A 12,744-nucleotide genomic window follows, 5' to 3' on the forward strand; every position below is an offset into this window, starting at 1 on the left:
CCCAAAGTGTGAGTCTACTCGTGGTCCGTTTGGGTCCTAAGATCTAAGATCTTTAAGCAATAGTTTTTGGCAGTTTCTTCCTATAGGTACGATATCATTTTTTATCTTGCGTCCCTGAAATTGGTCCCAAGAAAAGGGACACCACTGGACCCTTGTCTCTTCTTGGCTGTGTATAGAGAACAAATAAAAAAACGAAGAAAGATCCGATAGATAGATATTTCATGCCTTTCCTGAGAAGAAGACAAACTTCAAGAAAAACCTTTCGATCATTCAAGAAAGGAGGAAAAAAAACAGCGAGCCTTACACCGATTGTGATCGCAATTACTGCGAGAAGATTGTTCGCAAGCTGTTCGTCCACCTTTTTTGCTTCGGAACTCAATCAACATGGGCTACAGGATGAAGATGCTGCCAGTATGGTACCATGGACTCGCGAAAGGCGTAATTGGAAACCGTTCAAAAAGGATCGCTTCATTTACCACTGATTAAGGGTAATGGTAAGCGAACAGACGGATGAAGATGAAACAGACAGAAAGCATGAATCATCTGAAGTGAAAGAGAAAATTACTAGAAAAATTGTACTCACTGGCTAATATCGTTCAGGCGAGTAAAGGCGGGGAAATGGAGACGCTTCCCCGGGCTAAGAAACAAAGAATGAACAATTAACGAAGAAATTTTCGCCTTCTAAATGAACAATCCCATCTAGCATTGTGTGAACTCGAAGTTACTGTGGAGACTCTTTAAGCAACTGAAAACCTTTGAAAGGGATGAGTCAGTCAGTCTTTGGTCACCAACATTAATTTTCAAATGAGATCGATGTGTTTGTATATTTGCTGTGTGGCTCATGTGGTCTAACCGGTGTGTGGCTATTCCACATGTACCACATGTGGGAATCTGTTCGGAAAATAGATTTTCCAAACTAGTCCGAGCGAAAACTGGTTGAGAACAAAGTTTCCCCAGAAAGCGGTTTGGTGCCTAATACACATTCTCGACACCTCAAAACCACTCTCGGCTAAGCTTCGCTATCTGTTTGAGTTGATTGTTTGATTTTAAAGCCGAAAATCGTAGCCTTCCGAACTGTTGGTACCTCCGGCGTCTCGAACCACACAAAGCACAGTTTCTCGGGCTGATATTCATGTCGAATGGTGGTACGCTTCGAAGAATTACCAGGGACTTCTTATCGTACCTGTGTGCACACTGTCCCGAAAGAGAAATGGCTAATTCTTCACCAACCGTAGAGCCGTTGCGGGGAATCGATTTTTCTTCAAACTGTCCACCATGCTCACCATTGTACCTGTGGGCGTTGAGGGAAAAGGCGGGACGAAGTGGCAAGAGGACCAGAATCACTAACAGGAACACGTCCCGTTGGATGATGGCTCGAACTTTGAGCTTTTGTTCGAGCTCAGCCCGTTTCGCATCGTTTAGCAGTACGATCGTGGTGAGATTTCCGAGGAAAAATCAAACCAAAAATTTCTCCGCAACCAGTTTCTGAGTCATTAAACCGCAAAATTGCAGTCACCGTTCGCATCGGAAAGTCATTCACGGGACAGCAAAATTCCACCGAGCGGTCAAGGTGACACAGACAATCTGCCACACGAATGTGTCGCTGTCGCTCGTGCCTGTTTGAAACTAAAAAACTACAGAGGGTCGTCGATTATCGTTCGCCCAGGTGCAGCACCTGTGAGAGTTATGAGTGCGTGATGAGAAATTTAAACACAAAAATGCATCTCTTTGGAGTGGAGTGGATGAGGGGGAGAGAATTCGGTGGCGGGATGAAATCGTTTTCCATTGTCCATTAAATTGGCCCAATTGTCATCCTCTGCGGGCAGTGGTCCACTTTTCGAGCACTGGAGATTCAACGTCAACGATTAAGAAGGCTTGGATTACGTGCTTGGTACACGGATTTGGGTGTGTTTTTATTCCCCTTCATTCCGTAGCATCGAATCGACTCGTCGACCAGCATCATTATGATATTATGAAGTTTAAAATTCATGAACCGTTGCGAACAGTCGAGATTCGGGGCGAGACGTTGACGCGTTCGGCTGGACGTTTGCTTGGTTAAGTTGATTAAAAACGTGCTGGTTCGAATGTATGTTTCTGTCTCGAAGATTTATGTTACCATTTGCCAGGGGCTTTAGTGTGATTTATTGTACGGATTTTTCGTTTCATAAAGCAAGAATTCGTCCGTCCTTCCGCAGGAAACGAAGCACAACTCGTTGGTAAAATAGGGATCATGCGAAGAACTGTGAGTTAGTTTACGTTTAATTGAACTTTTGGACCATTAGGCAAAGAAAGTATTTTAGGGTTATTCATTAAGGTTCATCATTATGTCGTTAGGCTGAAGAATCAAGAAGATCCTTTCGAAATTCTTAGAACAGCTCTTTTTTATGACAACATCACACTCCAGGAGGTATCTTCTGCTAAACCGCATTGTTCAGTTGGACGTCCATAATATTGACATATGTGCCCGAATTAGCATAACCGAGCAAAATCTATTTCACTCTGTAATGAAATCATTATCTTCTCCGGTGTGTGTGTTTGTTCGAGAAAAATACAGGCATAAGCAACAATTGAGTACCAGAGTTCTTGGAAAAGAGTGTACAGGCATTTGTTCATTTTCTTGTGCGACAGTTCGAACCCGGCCTGTGTGTCTTAAGACCTTAATTAACATCGGAACACACTCCCTATACTGGAGCCTGCATCGTACGTGAGTATTATTCGCAATCAGGACGGCAGACTAAACCGAACTACACAGCCCCAAGTCCCAAGATGGGCCGAACAATTTCATCAAGAGCTGGAAATGTCTTGCTGCCTTGCTGGTTAGCTACTAAGCTTTTAATCTCCTGTTTCCCGCCCTCAGCCGGACGAGCCGATCCATCGGTAAAAACAAATCACAACCTATCGACCAAACAGCCCAAGGAGGAGTTTTCGGTCCCGAGATACGTTACGAAACGCACCATGACAAATGAAACCGTTTCGGCATGCCGTCGTGTTGTCGTGGTTTATTGCACACTCCATAATCCTTTCGTGTTTGTGTTGTTGTCCGATGCCGATGAGAGGTAATTTTTTTGTTGTTGCTTTGCTCATCTCTTTGAAGATGTTGAGCGTGTGGACATGGTATTCGATTGGTGTGGCTCTAATCAGCATACTCATCACGGTAAATCTCCCTTTACCTATCGATTGCGAGGGGGACACACACCCGATAAATCTTCTTGTGCACGGTGTGGGGCTTTAATACTTCCGGTTCTGGTTGATCTACGGAGACCCGTTTTCCCGGTTACAAGGACATCCAGGATGATGATTAGGCTCTCGGTTGGTTGTCAAGGGCAGCTGATGGTAAAGACTCGAGATCCATTTTGTTGTTGTTAGGCGCTACGGTACGTGCACTGTTTGATGTTTCCCTAATAAGTTGACCCATGGCGTTTTCCCGCAAAACTGAAGGTGTAATTTTGCAAAACGATACTACCCCAAACCCTCGTTTTGCACGGAACCTAGAACAAACGGGGAATGTTTTCAATAGCAAACAATATCTGCTATCCATTCCCGGCAGATATACCGCTGCGACATGTGGATGTCGTGTAATTGCATGCCATCGTCAGCATCGAAACGGAAGGTGTAAGGCCTTGCCGTAAGAGTCACTGCTCTGGTGAGACAGTCTGGTGCCGTGACCAGGAACGACGGCAAAAAGGTCTGTCCGTTTTCTTCGCCACATCCTCTAGTGTGAGTTACGTTACGTGGAAGGCGACGAGGAAGAATTAATCGTTTCTAATATCCTCATAACCCACGGGACGGCACTGTCAGCTACACGTTCTATTGCGAGTGTGTTCTGGTTCGTCCTGCGAAATGCTTCCTGGCACCTTGTTTGTGTGGCAGCACCGTACGGCCGTATTGTTGGTGCAGGCTTACATAACCGAGCAGGATCAGAGTACCGGGAGAACGGTACACGAGCATTCAAGCTTAAACTATCCGTATCAAATGGCACATAAACATGGGCATCTAATATTATAGTGGAAGCACATTGCACAGTGAAAATCGCATGCCTGATGGAAGGTTAAAATTTGTGGATATGAGAAGTCTTCAAGAATAACCGATTGTTGGTAAACGTTTACAGAAAAGGAGCTTTTATAATTATTTAAATTTCATTCTATTAGTGTTCCAACAGTTGTACTCTCTTAAATATTGTTTTATTTATTACAACCTGTGTCTGTGAAATGTACACAAGTCCATAGTGAAGTGTATACGTTTCTCCGTCGGTTCGTACGTACCCTTTTCGTCGAACGAACAAAATCATCCGTTGTATCGAAATTGATGTTAGTTTTCGAACCGATAGACACCGTCGGATGTGTCCGGGATGAGTACGTGCGGGAAAAGATTTGCTTTAAAATAGGTCCCACCGGAGTCAATTCTCCATGTGCATGAGAATCTCCCATGCCTGGGAGTATTACCGTCGCTTTCGCAACGCTTAGAGCCAGGACGCTTCACACAGCGTGCCTGTATCATGATCACCGCAACAAAGGTGCTAACAAAACATACGTAAGTTGATACGGAACAATAGCAAAATCCGACCTTCGCCAGGAAGGGTTGAGATAATCATACCGTTCGTCGTCTACCAAAGTGCCTCCCGGTGGGGAGGGCGGGTGCCAAACTTACCCCGAGCCATGGTTTCGTATCGGTTTCGGGGCCAGTATCAGCGATTGTAGGGTACCGTTCCACCCATTCTATGTAAGTGTGGTTCGGTACGGAAGCTGGGACAATTGTGCTCTAGTACTCCCAATGCGATACATACCGTTTGAAGTGGTGTTCCGATTTTGACATGGAAGTTTAAGGCGAAATATTCTCGTGCGTTTCAAAGTTTAATCCTGCAAGGGTAGGGGAGATTTTTTTCCTTACATTAACAAAAAAAAAACTTGCTCAGATTGGCTGGACCTTCCATTGGAATAATATTTCTGGAAAAGTATTTTTGGACCCATTCGTTTTGAACGGTTGATTAGTTTCGTGCGTAAATGAGTGAGTGTGTGTGGTTTTGTGCACTCTAACTCGGCCAAAAACTTTCTCCAACAGCAGTCCATTATCCATAATCATTCGGTGCCCAAGGAAAGCCTACCGGTTGTTACTGACAAAGGGGACAATATTTCCAGGACCTTTAGGTAAAGGGCAAGCAAAGTACTTACGTGATTGTTTTCTCCTATCTCTCGGTGTTTTAAGAGAACTTTGGTACGAGCGTTTCCGGTGCTGCTGTTTGATGTTGCTGATCCTTGTTTGTCTCGCTTCCGATGCACTTTGTGGCTGGTAACATCACCTTTCCAGCTTACCACACGCCCACATAAAACACCCAACTTCCTGTTCCAAGGTTTGTGGTTCCAGGCAGGGGTAAAATCTGCAATTAAAAAGTGGAACAAACATTAGGTCCATTGCATTGCGCACGGGAAACCTTTTGCTTCCACGAGAAGAATCCTGTACCCATGTCAAACAATTGTAATTATCGGCCGTGTGGAAGTGAAATTAGTTGGAGAGAAATTGTGTATATAACAACGCCTACCCGGGGTCGATCCGATTCGTGTTTTTAGAGGGTGTTTTCTAGCCCGACCCAGCAACGGGGTAGACGCTGCAGATACATGTCACGTACGCACTACGCACATCAACCCACGGGCCCAAAGGTGTAATTAAAAGTAAATTATGAGCATAGGAAGTCGATCGATGAAATCGAAATTGACCTCCCGTACCGGGACCGTCAGCTGGGCCGGGTGTGATGTGTTTTTGCTCCGGCGATACTGTTCAATTCATTTTATTCACCGGAAGGGACTTTTTTTTGCTCGTGCTGCTTTGTTTTGTGTGGTTGAGTTTGAAGGCTTGAAGGTATGCATTGTGTCCGTGCAAGGTGTGGTTTGCGGTAGGATGAAATTGTTGAAAAATATTTAGACTTTTGCGGTGCTCTTGGTACAGAGCTAATTGTATCCTATCGGTGAGGGGGGAAAATCTTTCCATCCCTATTTGACCTGCCACAAAGCAATCACGTTTCTGAGTGTTTCCGGTTCTCGGGTTCATAGATCCGTTTGGATGGTTTATTAGTTGAATTATTGACCGTAATTAATTTTTCTATCGTTTGCTTTTGTAGCCATATTGTAATAATATTATGAAAAAAAACCATAATTTTTCTTATTTTAGTTTTTAACTATAGAAGCGAGATTTTTTGTACCATCCTTAATGAAGATAATTTTATTCATCGAAAATACTCTCCCTTGACACTAGGAGAGTCTATGAAATGAGATTTAAATTTCACTATTTTACACTGTAACGAAACATACCAAAGTTTGTAGAAGGTCCTTAAATACTTTTACCCATTGATTGGTTAAGAATTTTTGTGGGATTATTATTGATTGAATCGGTTAAAGTTTAATCTCGACAAAAAATGTAATCTGCCTGGAATTGATGATAAATTTAAACTAATTCTGGATCTTTCTGCAGGTGCTCTCACGTAATGTCGCCCTTCTCGACCATCGAATGTTAACGATTTCTAGCAAATCACTCTTTCACTGATCCGATTGTGCTCGATGTGAAACGACAAATTCGTGCAAGTGCTCAAAATAATCCACTCGACACGAGTATGCCAAGCCAGTGCAGCAACCCAGTGGAAGGCAAAAAAATGGAATCGAAATAAAACGGAACCGAAGTTCACCGTCGCACAAATATCGATTTAAACGGCTGTCACACAGCGAATGCATCGCGGTCGGTGTGACCTGACGATAATTGATATCGAATATTCTGATCATTTTTCATAAACCCTGCGCACGCCCATCAGTCCGCGGGTGGGCAAGGCGATGTTACGACCACGGGTGACACGGGTGCGAGCGCGTTTGTGGTTGTGGTTGCGTTGATTGATGCTTCCCTTGACCCTTCAACGCAGGGACGCTTGACACAGGACACTCGCACCACTCGGGGAACAGCCAGTTTGCAAACCAGACGCTGGCTGGGGATGCTTCCCAGGCAAAGTGTTCCATTTTTTATGCGTGAAGCCGGTTTGAAGCTTTCCGACGGTTCTCCATTGGTGATGGGACAGGTTTTTTGGATAACTTTTTGATGAAATGATGAATGATGACTGTCCGTACAGTGTGTGCTGGTAGAAAATCAATAAAATGCTCCTGTCAGGCCAAAAGCACTGTTCGAGGTCAGGAAGAACAGATAAAACGGTGCAGCTTTTAAGAGTGGTTCTTCGTTTCTGGAATCTTCCCGTTCCTGTTCTCCATTTTTTGACAGGTCAATGGACACGCAGTAAAGGGCCGTTGATTCGTGAACTAGAATTTGAATGGAATTGATCGAATAAACTAATGTGAATAGTCGGATAGCGTGTCGGATGAAATGTTGTGCTCGGGACCATGTCGGAGTATGCAATGAGAATGCATTTGTGTTGATTGAGCAGCTGTCTGCTGGTGATGTTTAGCAGTTGTATCCCACGTCGACTTAAATGTGCTCCATTTTGTGTTTTTTTTTGTAATTACAGTTTAACATTTTTTTCAGAAAATTGGTAGATCTATCATCTTATAACGTCAATATTGGTATAAACAATATTTGATGAAAAACAAAATAATATATCAAGGAGCTGATTTTTGGTTTTGGAACAAATTAATCAATTTAGAGTTTTAAAGGATTTTGCTCTTAAAAAAAGAAGAGCTTCAGCAAAGATTTTCAAAGTCTAAAAATACCATTTTATCTGAAATGCAATAACGTATATATTATTATAATGTAAAACCTTATAACGTAACCCCGCCACTAAACGCTAAACATTGTCGCGTTTGCGTGTGAAATTATTTTGGAAAATTGAGCTACTTTTGTCGCGTTCGCAAACGCAACAATTGCTAAGCATGTAGTGACGGGGTAACGTATAACGAATGTTACCCCGTAATAAATTGTAATAAATTCATTAACAATGCTGCAAATTTTTGAGAGAAAAGAAACTTATTCCAACCACTTCGCATCAAAATAAATCAATTTTTAAAATTTTTGCTAAATTTCCCAAAAAAAACCATGGCTAACCCCTTAGAAAATTTTCGGGTTTTCAGATTTTTTTTTTTTTATTTTTTATGCTTTCTTCTATTTAAAGCATTATTTGAGTGAAAAGAAACTTATTGCAACCAATTCGCATCAAAATAAATCAATTTTTAAAATTTTGCTAAATTTTCCAAAAAAAAAACCAAGGCTAACCCCTTAGGAAATTTTCGGGTTTTCAGAATTTTTTAATTTTTTTCCTTTTTTTATGCTTTCTTCTATTTAAAGCATTATTTGAGTGAAATAAAACTTATTGCAACCAATTCGCATCAAAATAAATCAATTTTTAAAATTTTGCTAAGTTTCTCAAAAAAACCAAGGCTAACCCCTTAGAAAATTTTCGGGTTTTCAGAATTTTTTTATTTTTTTCTTATTTTTTATGCTTTCTTCTATTTAAAGCATTATTTGAGTGAAAAGAAACTTATTGCAACCAATTCGCATCAAAATAAATCAATTTTTAAAATTTTGCTAAATTTCCCAAAAAAAACCAAGGCTAACCCCTTAGGAAATTTTCGAGTTTTCAGATTTTTTTTATTTTTTTCGTATTTTTTATGCTTTCTTCTATTTAAAGCATTATTTGAGTGAAAAGAAACTTAGTTCAACCAATTCGCATCAAAATAAATCAATTTTTAAAATTTTGCTAAATTTCCCAAAAAAAACCAAGGCTAACCCCTTAGAAAATTTTCGGGTTTTCAGAATTTTTTTATTTTTTTCTTATTTTTTATGCTTTCTTCTATTTAAAGCATTATTTGAGTGAAAAGAAACTTATTGCAACCAATTCGCATCAAAATAAATCAATTTTTAAAATTTTGCTAAATTTCCCAAAAAAAACCAAGGCTAACCCCTTAGAAAATTTTCGAGTTTTCAGATTTTTTTTATTTTTTTCGTATTTTTTATGCTTTCTTCTATTTAAAGCATTATTTGAGTGAAAAGAAACTTATTGCAACCAATTCGCATCAAAATAAATCAATTTTTAAAATTTTGCTAAATTTTCCAAAAAAAAAACCAAGGCTAACCCCTTAGGAAATTTTCGGGTTTTCAGAATTTTTTAATTTTTTTCCTTTTTTTATGCTTTCTTCTATTTAAAGCATTATTTGAGTGAAATAAAACTTATTGCAACCAATTCGCATCAAAATAAATCAATTTTTAAAATTTTGCTAAATTTCTCAAAAAAACCAAGGCTAACCCCTTAGAAAATTTTCGGGTTTTCAGAATTTTTTTATTTTTTTCTTATTTTTTATGCTTTCTTCTATTTAAAGCATTATTTGAGTGAAAAGAAACTTATTGCAACCAATTCGCATCAAAATAAATCAATTTTTAAAATTTTGCTAAATTTCCCAAAAAAAACCAAGGCTAACCCCTTAGGAAATTTTCGAGTTTTCAGATTTTTTTTATTTTTTTCGTATTTTTTATTCTTTCTTCTATTTAAAGCATTATTTGAGTGAAAAGAAACTTATTGCAACCAATTCGCATCAAAATAAATCAATTTTTAAAATTTTGCTAAATTTCCCAAAAAATACCAAGGCTAACCCCTTAGGAAATTTTCGAGTTTTCAGTTTTTTTTTACTTTTTTCGTATTTTTTATGCTTTCTTCTATTTAAAGCATTATTTGAGTGAAATAAAACTTAGTTCAACCAATTCGCATCAAAATAAATCAATTTTTAAAATTTTGCTAAATTTCCCAAAAAAAACCAAGGCTAACCCCTTAGGAAATTTTCGAGTTTTCAGATTTTTTTTTTTTTCGTATTTTTTATGCTTTCTTCTATTTAAAGCATTATTTGAGTGAAAAGAAACTTAGTTCAACCAATTCGCATCAAAATAAAACAATTTTTAAAATTTTGCTAAATTTCCCAAAAAAAACCAAGGCTAACCCCTTAGAAAATTTTCGGGTTTTCAGAATTTTTTTATTTTTTTCTTATTTTTTATGCTTTCTTCTATTTAAAGCATTATTTGAGTGAAAAGAAACTTATTGCAACCAATTCGCATCAAAATAAATCAATTTTTAAAATTTTGCTAAATTTCCCAAAAAAAACCAAGGCTAACCCCTTGGGAAATTTTCGAGTTTTCAGATTTTTTTTATTTTTTTCGTATTTTTTATGCTTTCTTCTATTTAAAGCATTATTTGAGTGAAAAGAAACTTATTGCAACCAATTCGCATCAAAATAAATCAATTTTTAAAATTTTGCTAAATTTTCCAAAAAAAAAACCAAGGCTAACCCCTTAGGAAATTTTCGGGTTTTCAGAATTTTTTAATTTTTTTCCTTTTTTTATGCTTTCTTCTATTTAAAGCATTATTTGAGTGAAAAGAAACTTAGTTCAACCAATTCGCATCAAAATAAATCAATTTTTAAAATTTTGCTAAATTTCTCAAAAAAACCAAGGCTAACCCCTTAGGAAATTTTCGAGTTTTCAGAATTTTTTTATTTTTTTCGTATTTTTTATGCTTTCTTCTATTTAAAGCATTATTTGAGTGAAAAGAAACTTATTGCAACCAATTCGCATCAAAATAAATCAATTTTTAAAATTTTGCTAAATTTCCCAAAAAAAACCAAGGCTAACCCCTTAGGAAATTTTCGAGTTTTCAGATTTTTTTTATTTTTTTCGTATTTTTTATGCTTTCTTCTATTTAAAGCATTATTTGAGTGAAAAGAAACTTATTGCAACCAATTCGCATCAAAATAAATCAATTTTTAAAATTTTGCTAAATTTCCCAAAAAATACCAAGGCTAACCCCTTAGGAAATTTTCGAGTTTTCAGTTTTTTTTACTTTTTTCGTATTTTTTATGCTTTCTTCTATTTAAAGCATTATTTGAGTGAAAAGAAACTTATTGCAACCAATTCGCATCAAAATAAATCAATTTTTAAAATTTTGCTAAATTTCCCAAAAAAAACCAAGGGACACCCCTTAGGAAATTTTCGAGTTTTCAGATTTTTTTTATTTTTTTCGTATTTTTTATGCTTTCTTCTATTTAAAGCATTATTTGAGTGAAAAGAAACTTAGTTCAACCAATTCGCATCAAAATAAATCAATTTTTAAAATTTTGCTAAATTTCCCAAAAAATACCAAGGCTAACCCCTTAGGAAATTTTCGGGTTTTCAGAATGTTTTTATTTTTTTCTTATTTTTTATGCTTTCTTCTATTTAAAGCATTATTTGAGTGAAAAGAAACTTATTGCAACCAATTCGCATCAAAATAAATCAATTTTCAAAGTTTTTCAAACATTTTCTAAATCGCGTTCGCAAAAACGACATTTGCTAGGCGTTTAGTGACGAGGTTAGTTTGAAAAAATCATATCTCTTTTTTATAGTTTGCATCCACCTTTCATCTTTCACCAGGGCAGAAATGTTTAAGGAAAACTTGTCCATGCTTACCGCAAGAAGGATTCTCACAGCTCAAAAGTTGAAACTCATCGTGTTATGGTTCTTCGAAGGCACCAAAATCCGTCGTCTGGTTGCGATCAGATCAACCTTAAACGAAACGTATAGCGGTTTTTACCTGGTTTCAGAACATTTTCAATGGACCTTTCTATCTTCATCGGCCATCGGACCGGCAAAGCGTGTAGAACCAAAGCAATGTACGATCGGGAAAGATACCTGACAAGGTTTATGAAAACAAACTCAACGAAGAAGAAGGAAAAAAACAAACGAACCCTGCGACGATGGATGGCCAGTGGTAATGGTGGTGACGTGCAGAGGATGCAAAAAAGGATCCATCGACATGTTGCGCACAAAGCCAATGTCAGCAGCAGTAGTATCAAGGATACACGTCATGCCTCGGCGTGAAAGGTACGGATGACGGTGGCAAGGTGCAACGAGAAAAGGTTTTCCACTGAGCAGCACACATTTGCAGCTGAAAAGGATCGCCCATCCGCTGTTCGGTCACACAAACACACGCACGCATATCCAGGTTGAGCACAGGTTGAATGGACACGGGACGGCCGATTGACTGGTTGACTGACAGCTGTATGAAGTCGATGTTTGCCGTTTCGAGGGAGACGCACAACTTTCGCTCATCGACCGGTTTGCACTTGGACATGGAACGATTTTCGTCAGCCTGTCCTTTGCAGCAACATATGCTTGCCGGTAACGTCAAGTGCGACGTATCTCACAAAATTCTCCTCCACGCAGAATGGAACGTTTTGTGCAATCTTTTGTTTTCATGTGCTTTAATGTTTTCTCCTCTTCTGAGTATAAAGCTCTTAGCGGCAGGCAACACAGGAATAGTAGTGCTCGAAGCGTGCTTTTACCTTAAAATGCGTCTATCGATGCATTTGCACTTTTCGCGAGTACACACGAACACTTACGCACACCAATCGAATCGAAAGCAAAACAAAAGCCAGGAACAAAATGGGACGGAAAAATAAAAACAGAAGAAAGTGTCTGAAAAGCCAAACTACCGCAAAGAATTGAAAGACGACGGCTTTGGACGTTTTCATTTTGGGGGAGAGCGAAAATGGTTAGAACAGCATCACCACCAGCCACTGCTTGCAGCTGCAGCACAAAAGCAAAAAAAAACGATCAAAATCCTGGTCACGGCACCAGTCAAATGACGTCGCCAAACGTTTCGAACGATGCGAAAACATTTGATCTCGCTTCGATAAGGCATCCCACCGAGACAACAGGCAATTGCAAACGCGCGGCTTACGGGGGACGTAGGCCATTTGCACTTTTCTGGCTTTTTGGCCTTCGAGAGTCCGGAGAACG

General features: G+C 38.8%; 1 protein-coding gene across 2 annotated transcripts in view; it reads right to left on the minus strand.

The window, feature by feature from the left end:
• Positions 1 to 12,744, minus strand: part of LOC125766414 (connectin-like) — a 97,284-nt gene that overhangs the window by 50,787 nt on the left and 33,753 nt on the right. The window contains exons 1-2 of one of the 2 annotated variants that reach the window (XM_049432373.1): positions 11,413 to 11,892; positions 5,169 to 5,374 (exon numbers count right to left, since the gene is read on the minus strand). The gene's annotated coding sequence lies outside the window, so the exon portion shown is untranslated. Of the gene's footprint in view, positions 1 to 5,168; positions 5,375 to 11,412; positions 11,893 to 12,744 lie in introns of those variants that run through there. The other variant, XM_049432372.1, reaches the window with a different exon arrangement.

The sequence above is a fragment of the Anopheles funestus genome, chromosome 2RL (genome assembly GCF_943734845.2).
Source record: "Anopheles funestus chromosome 2RL, idAnoFuneDA-416_04, whole genome shotgun sequence".
NCBI lineage: Eukaryota > Metazoa > Arthropoda > Insecta > Diptera > Culicidae > Anopheles > Anopheles funestus.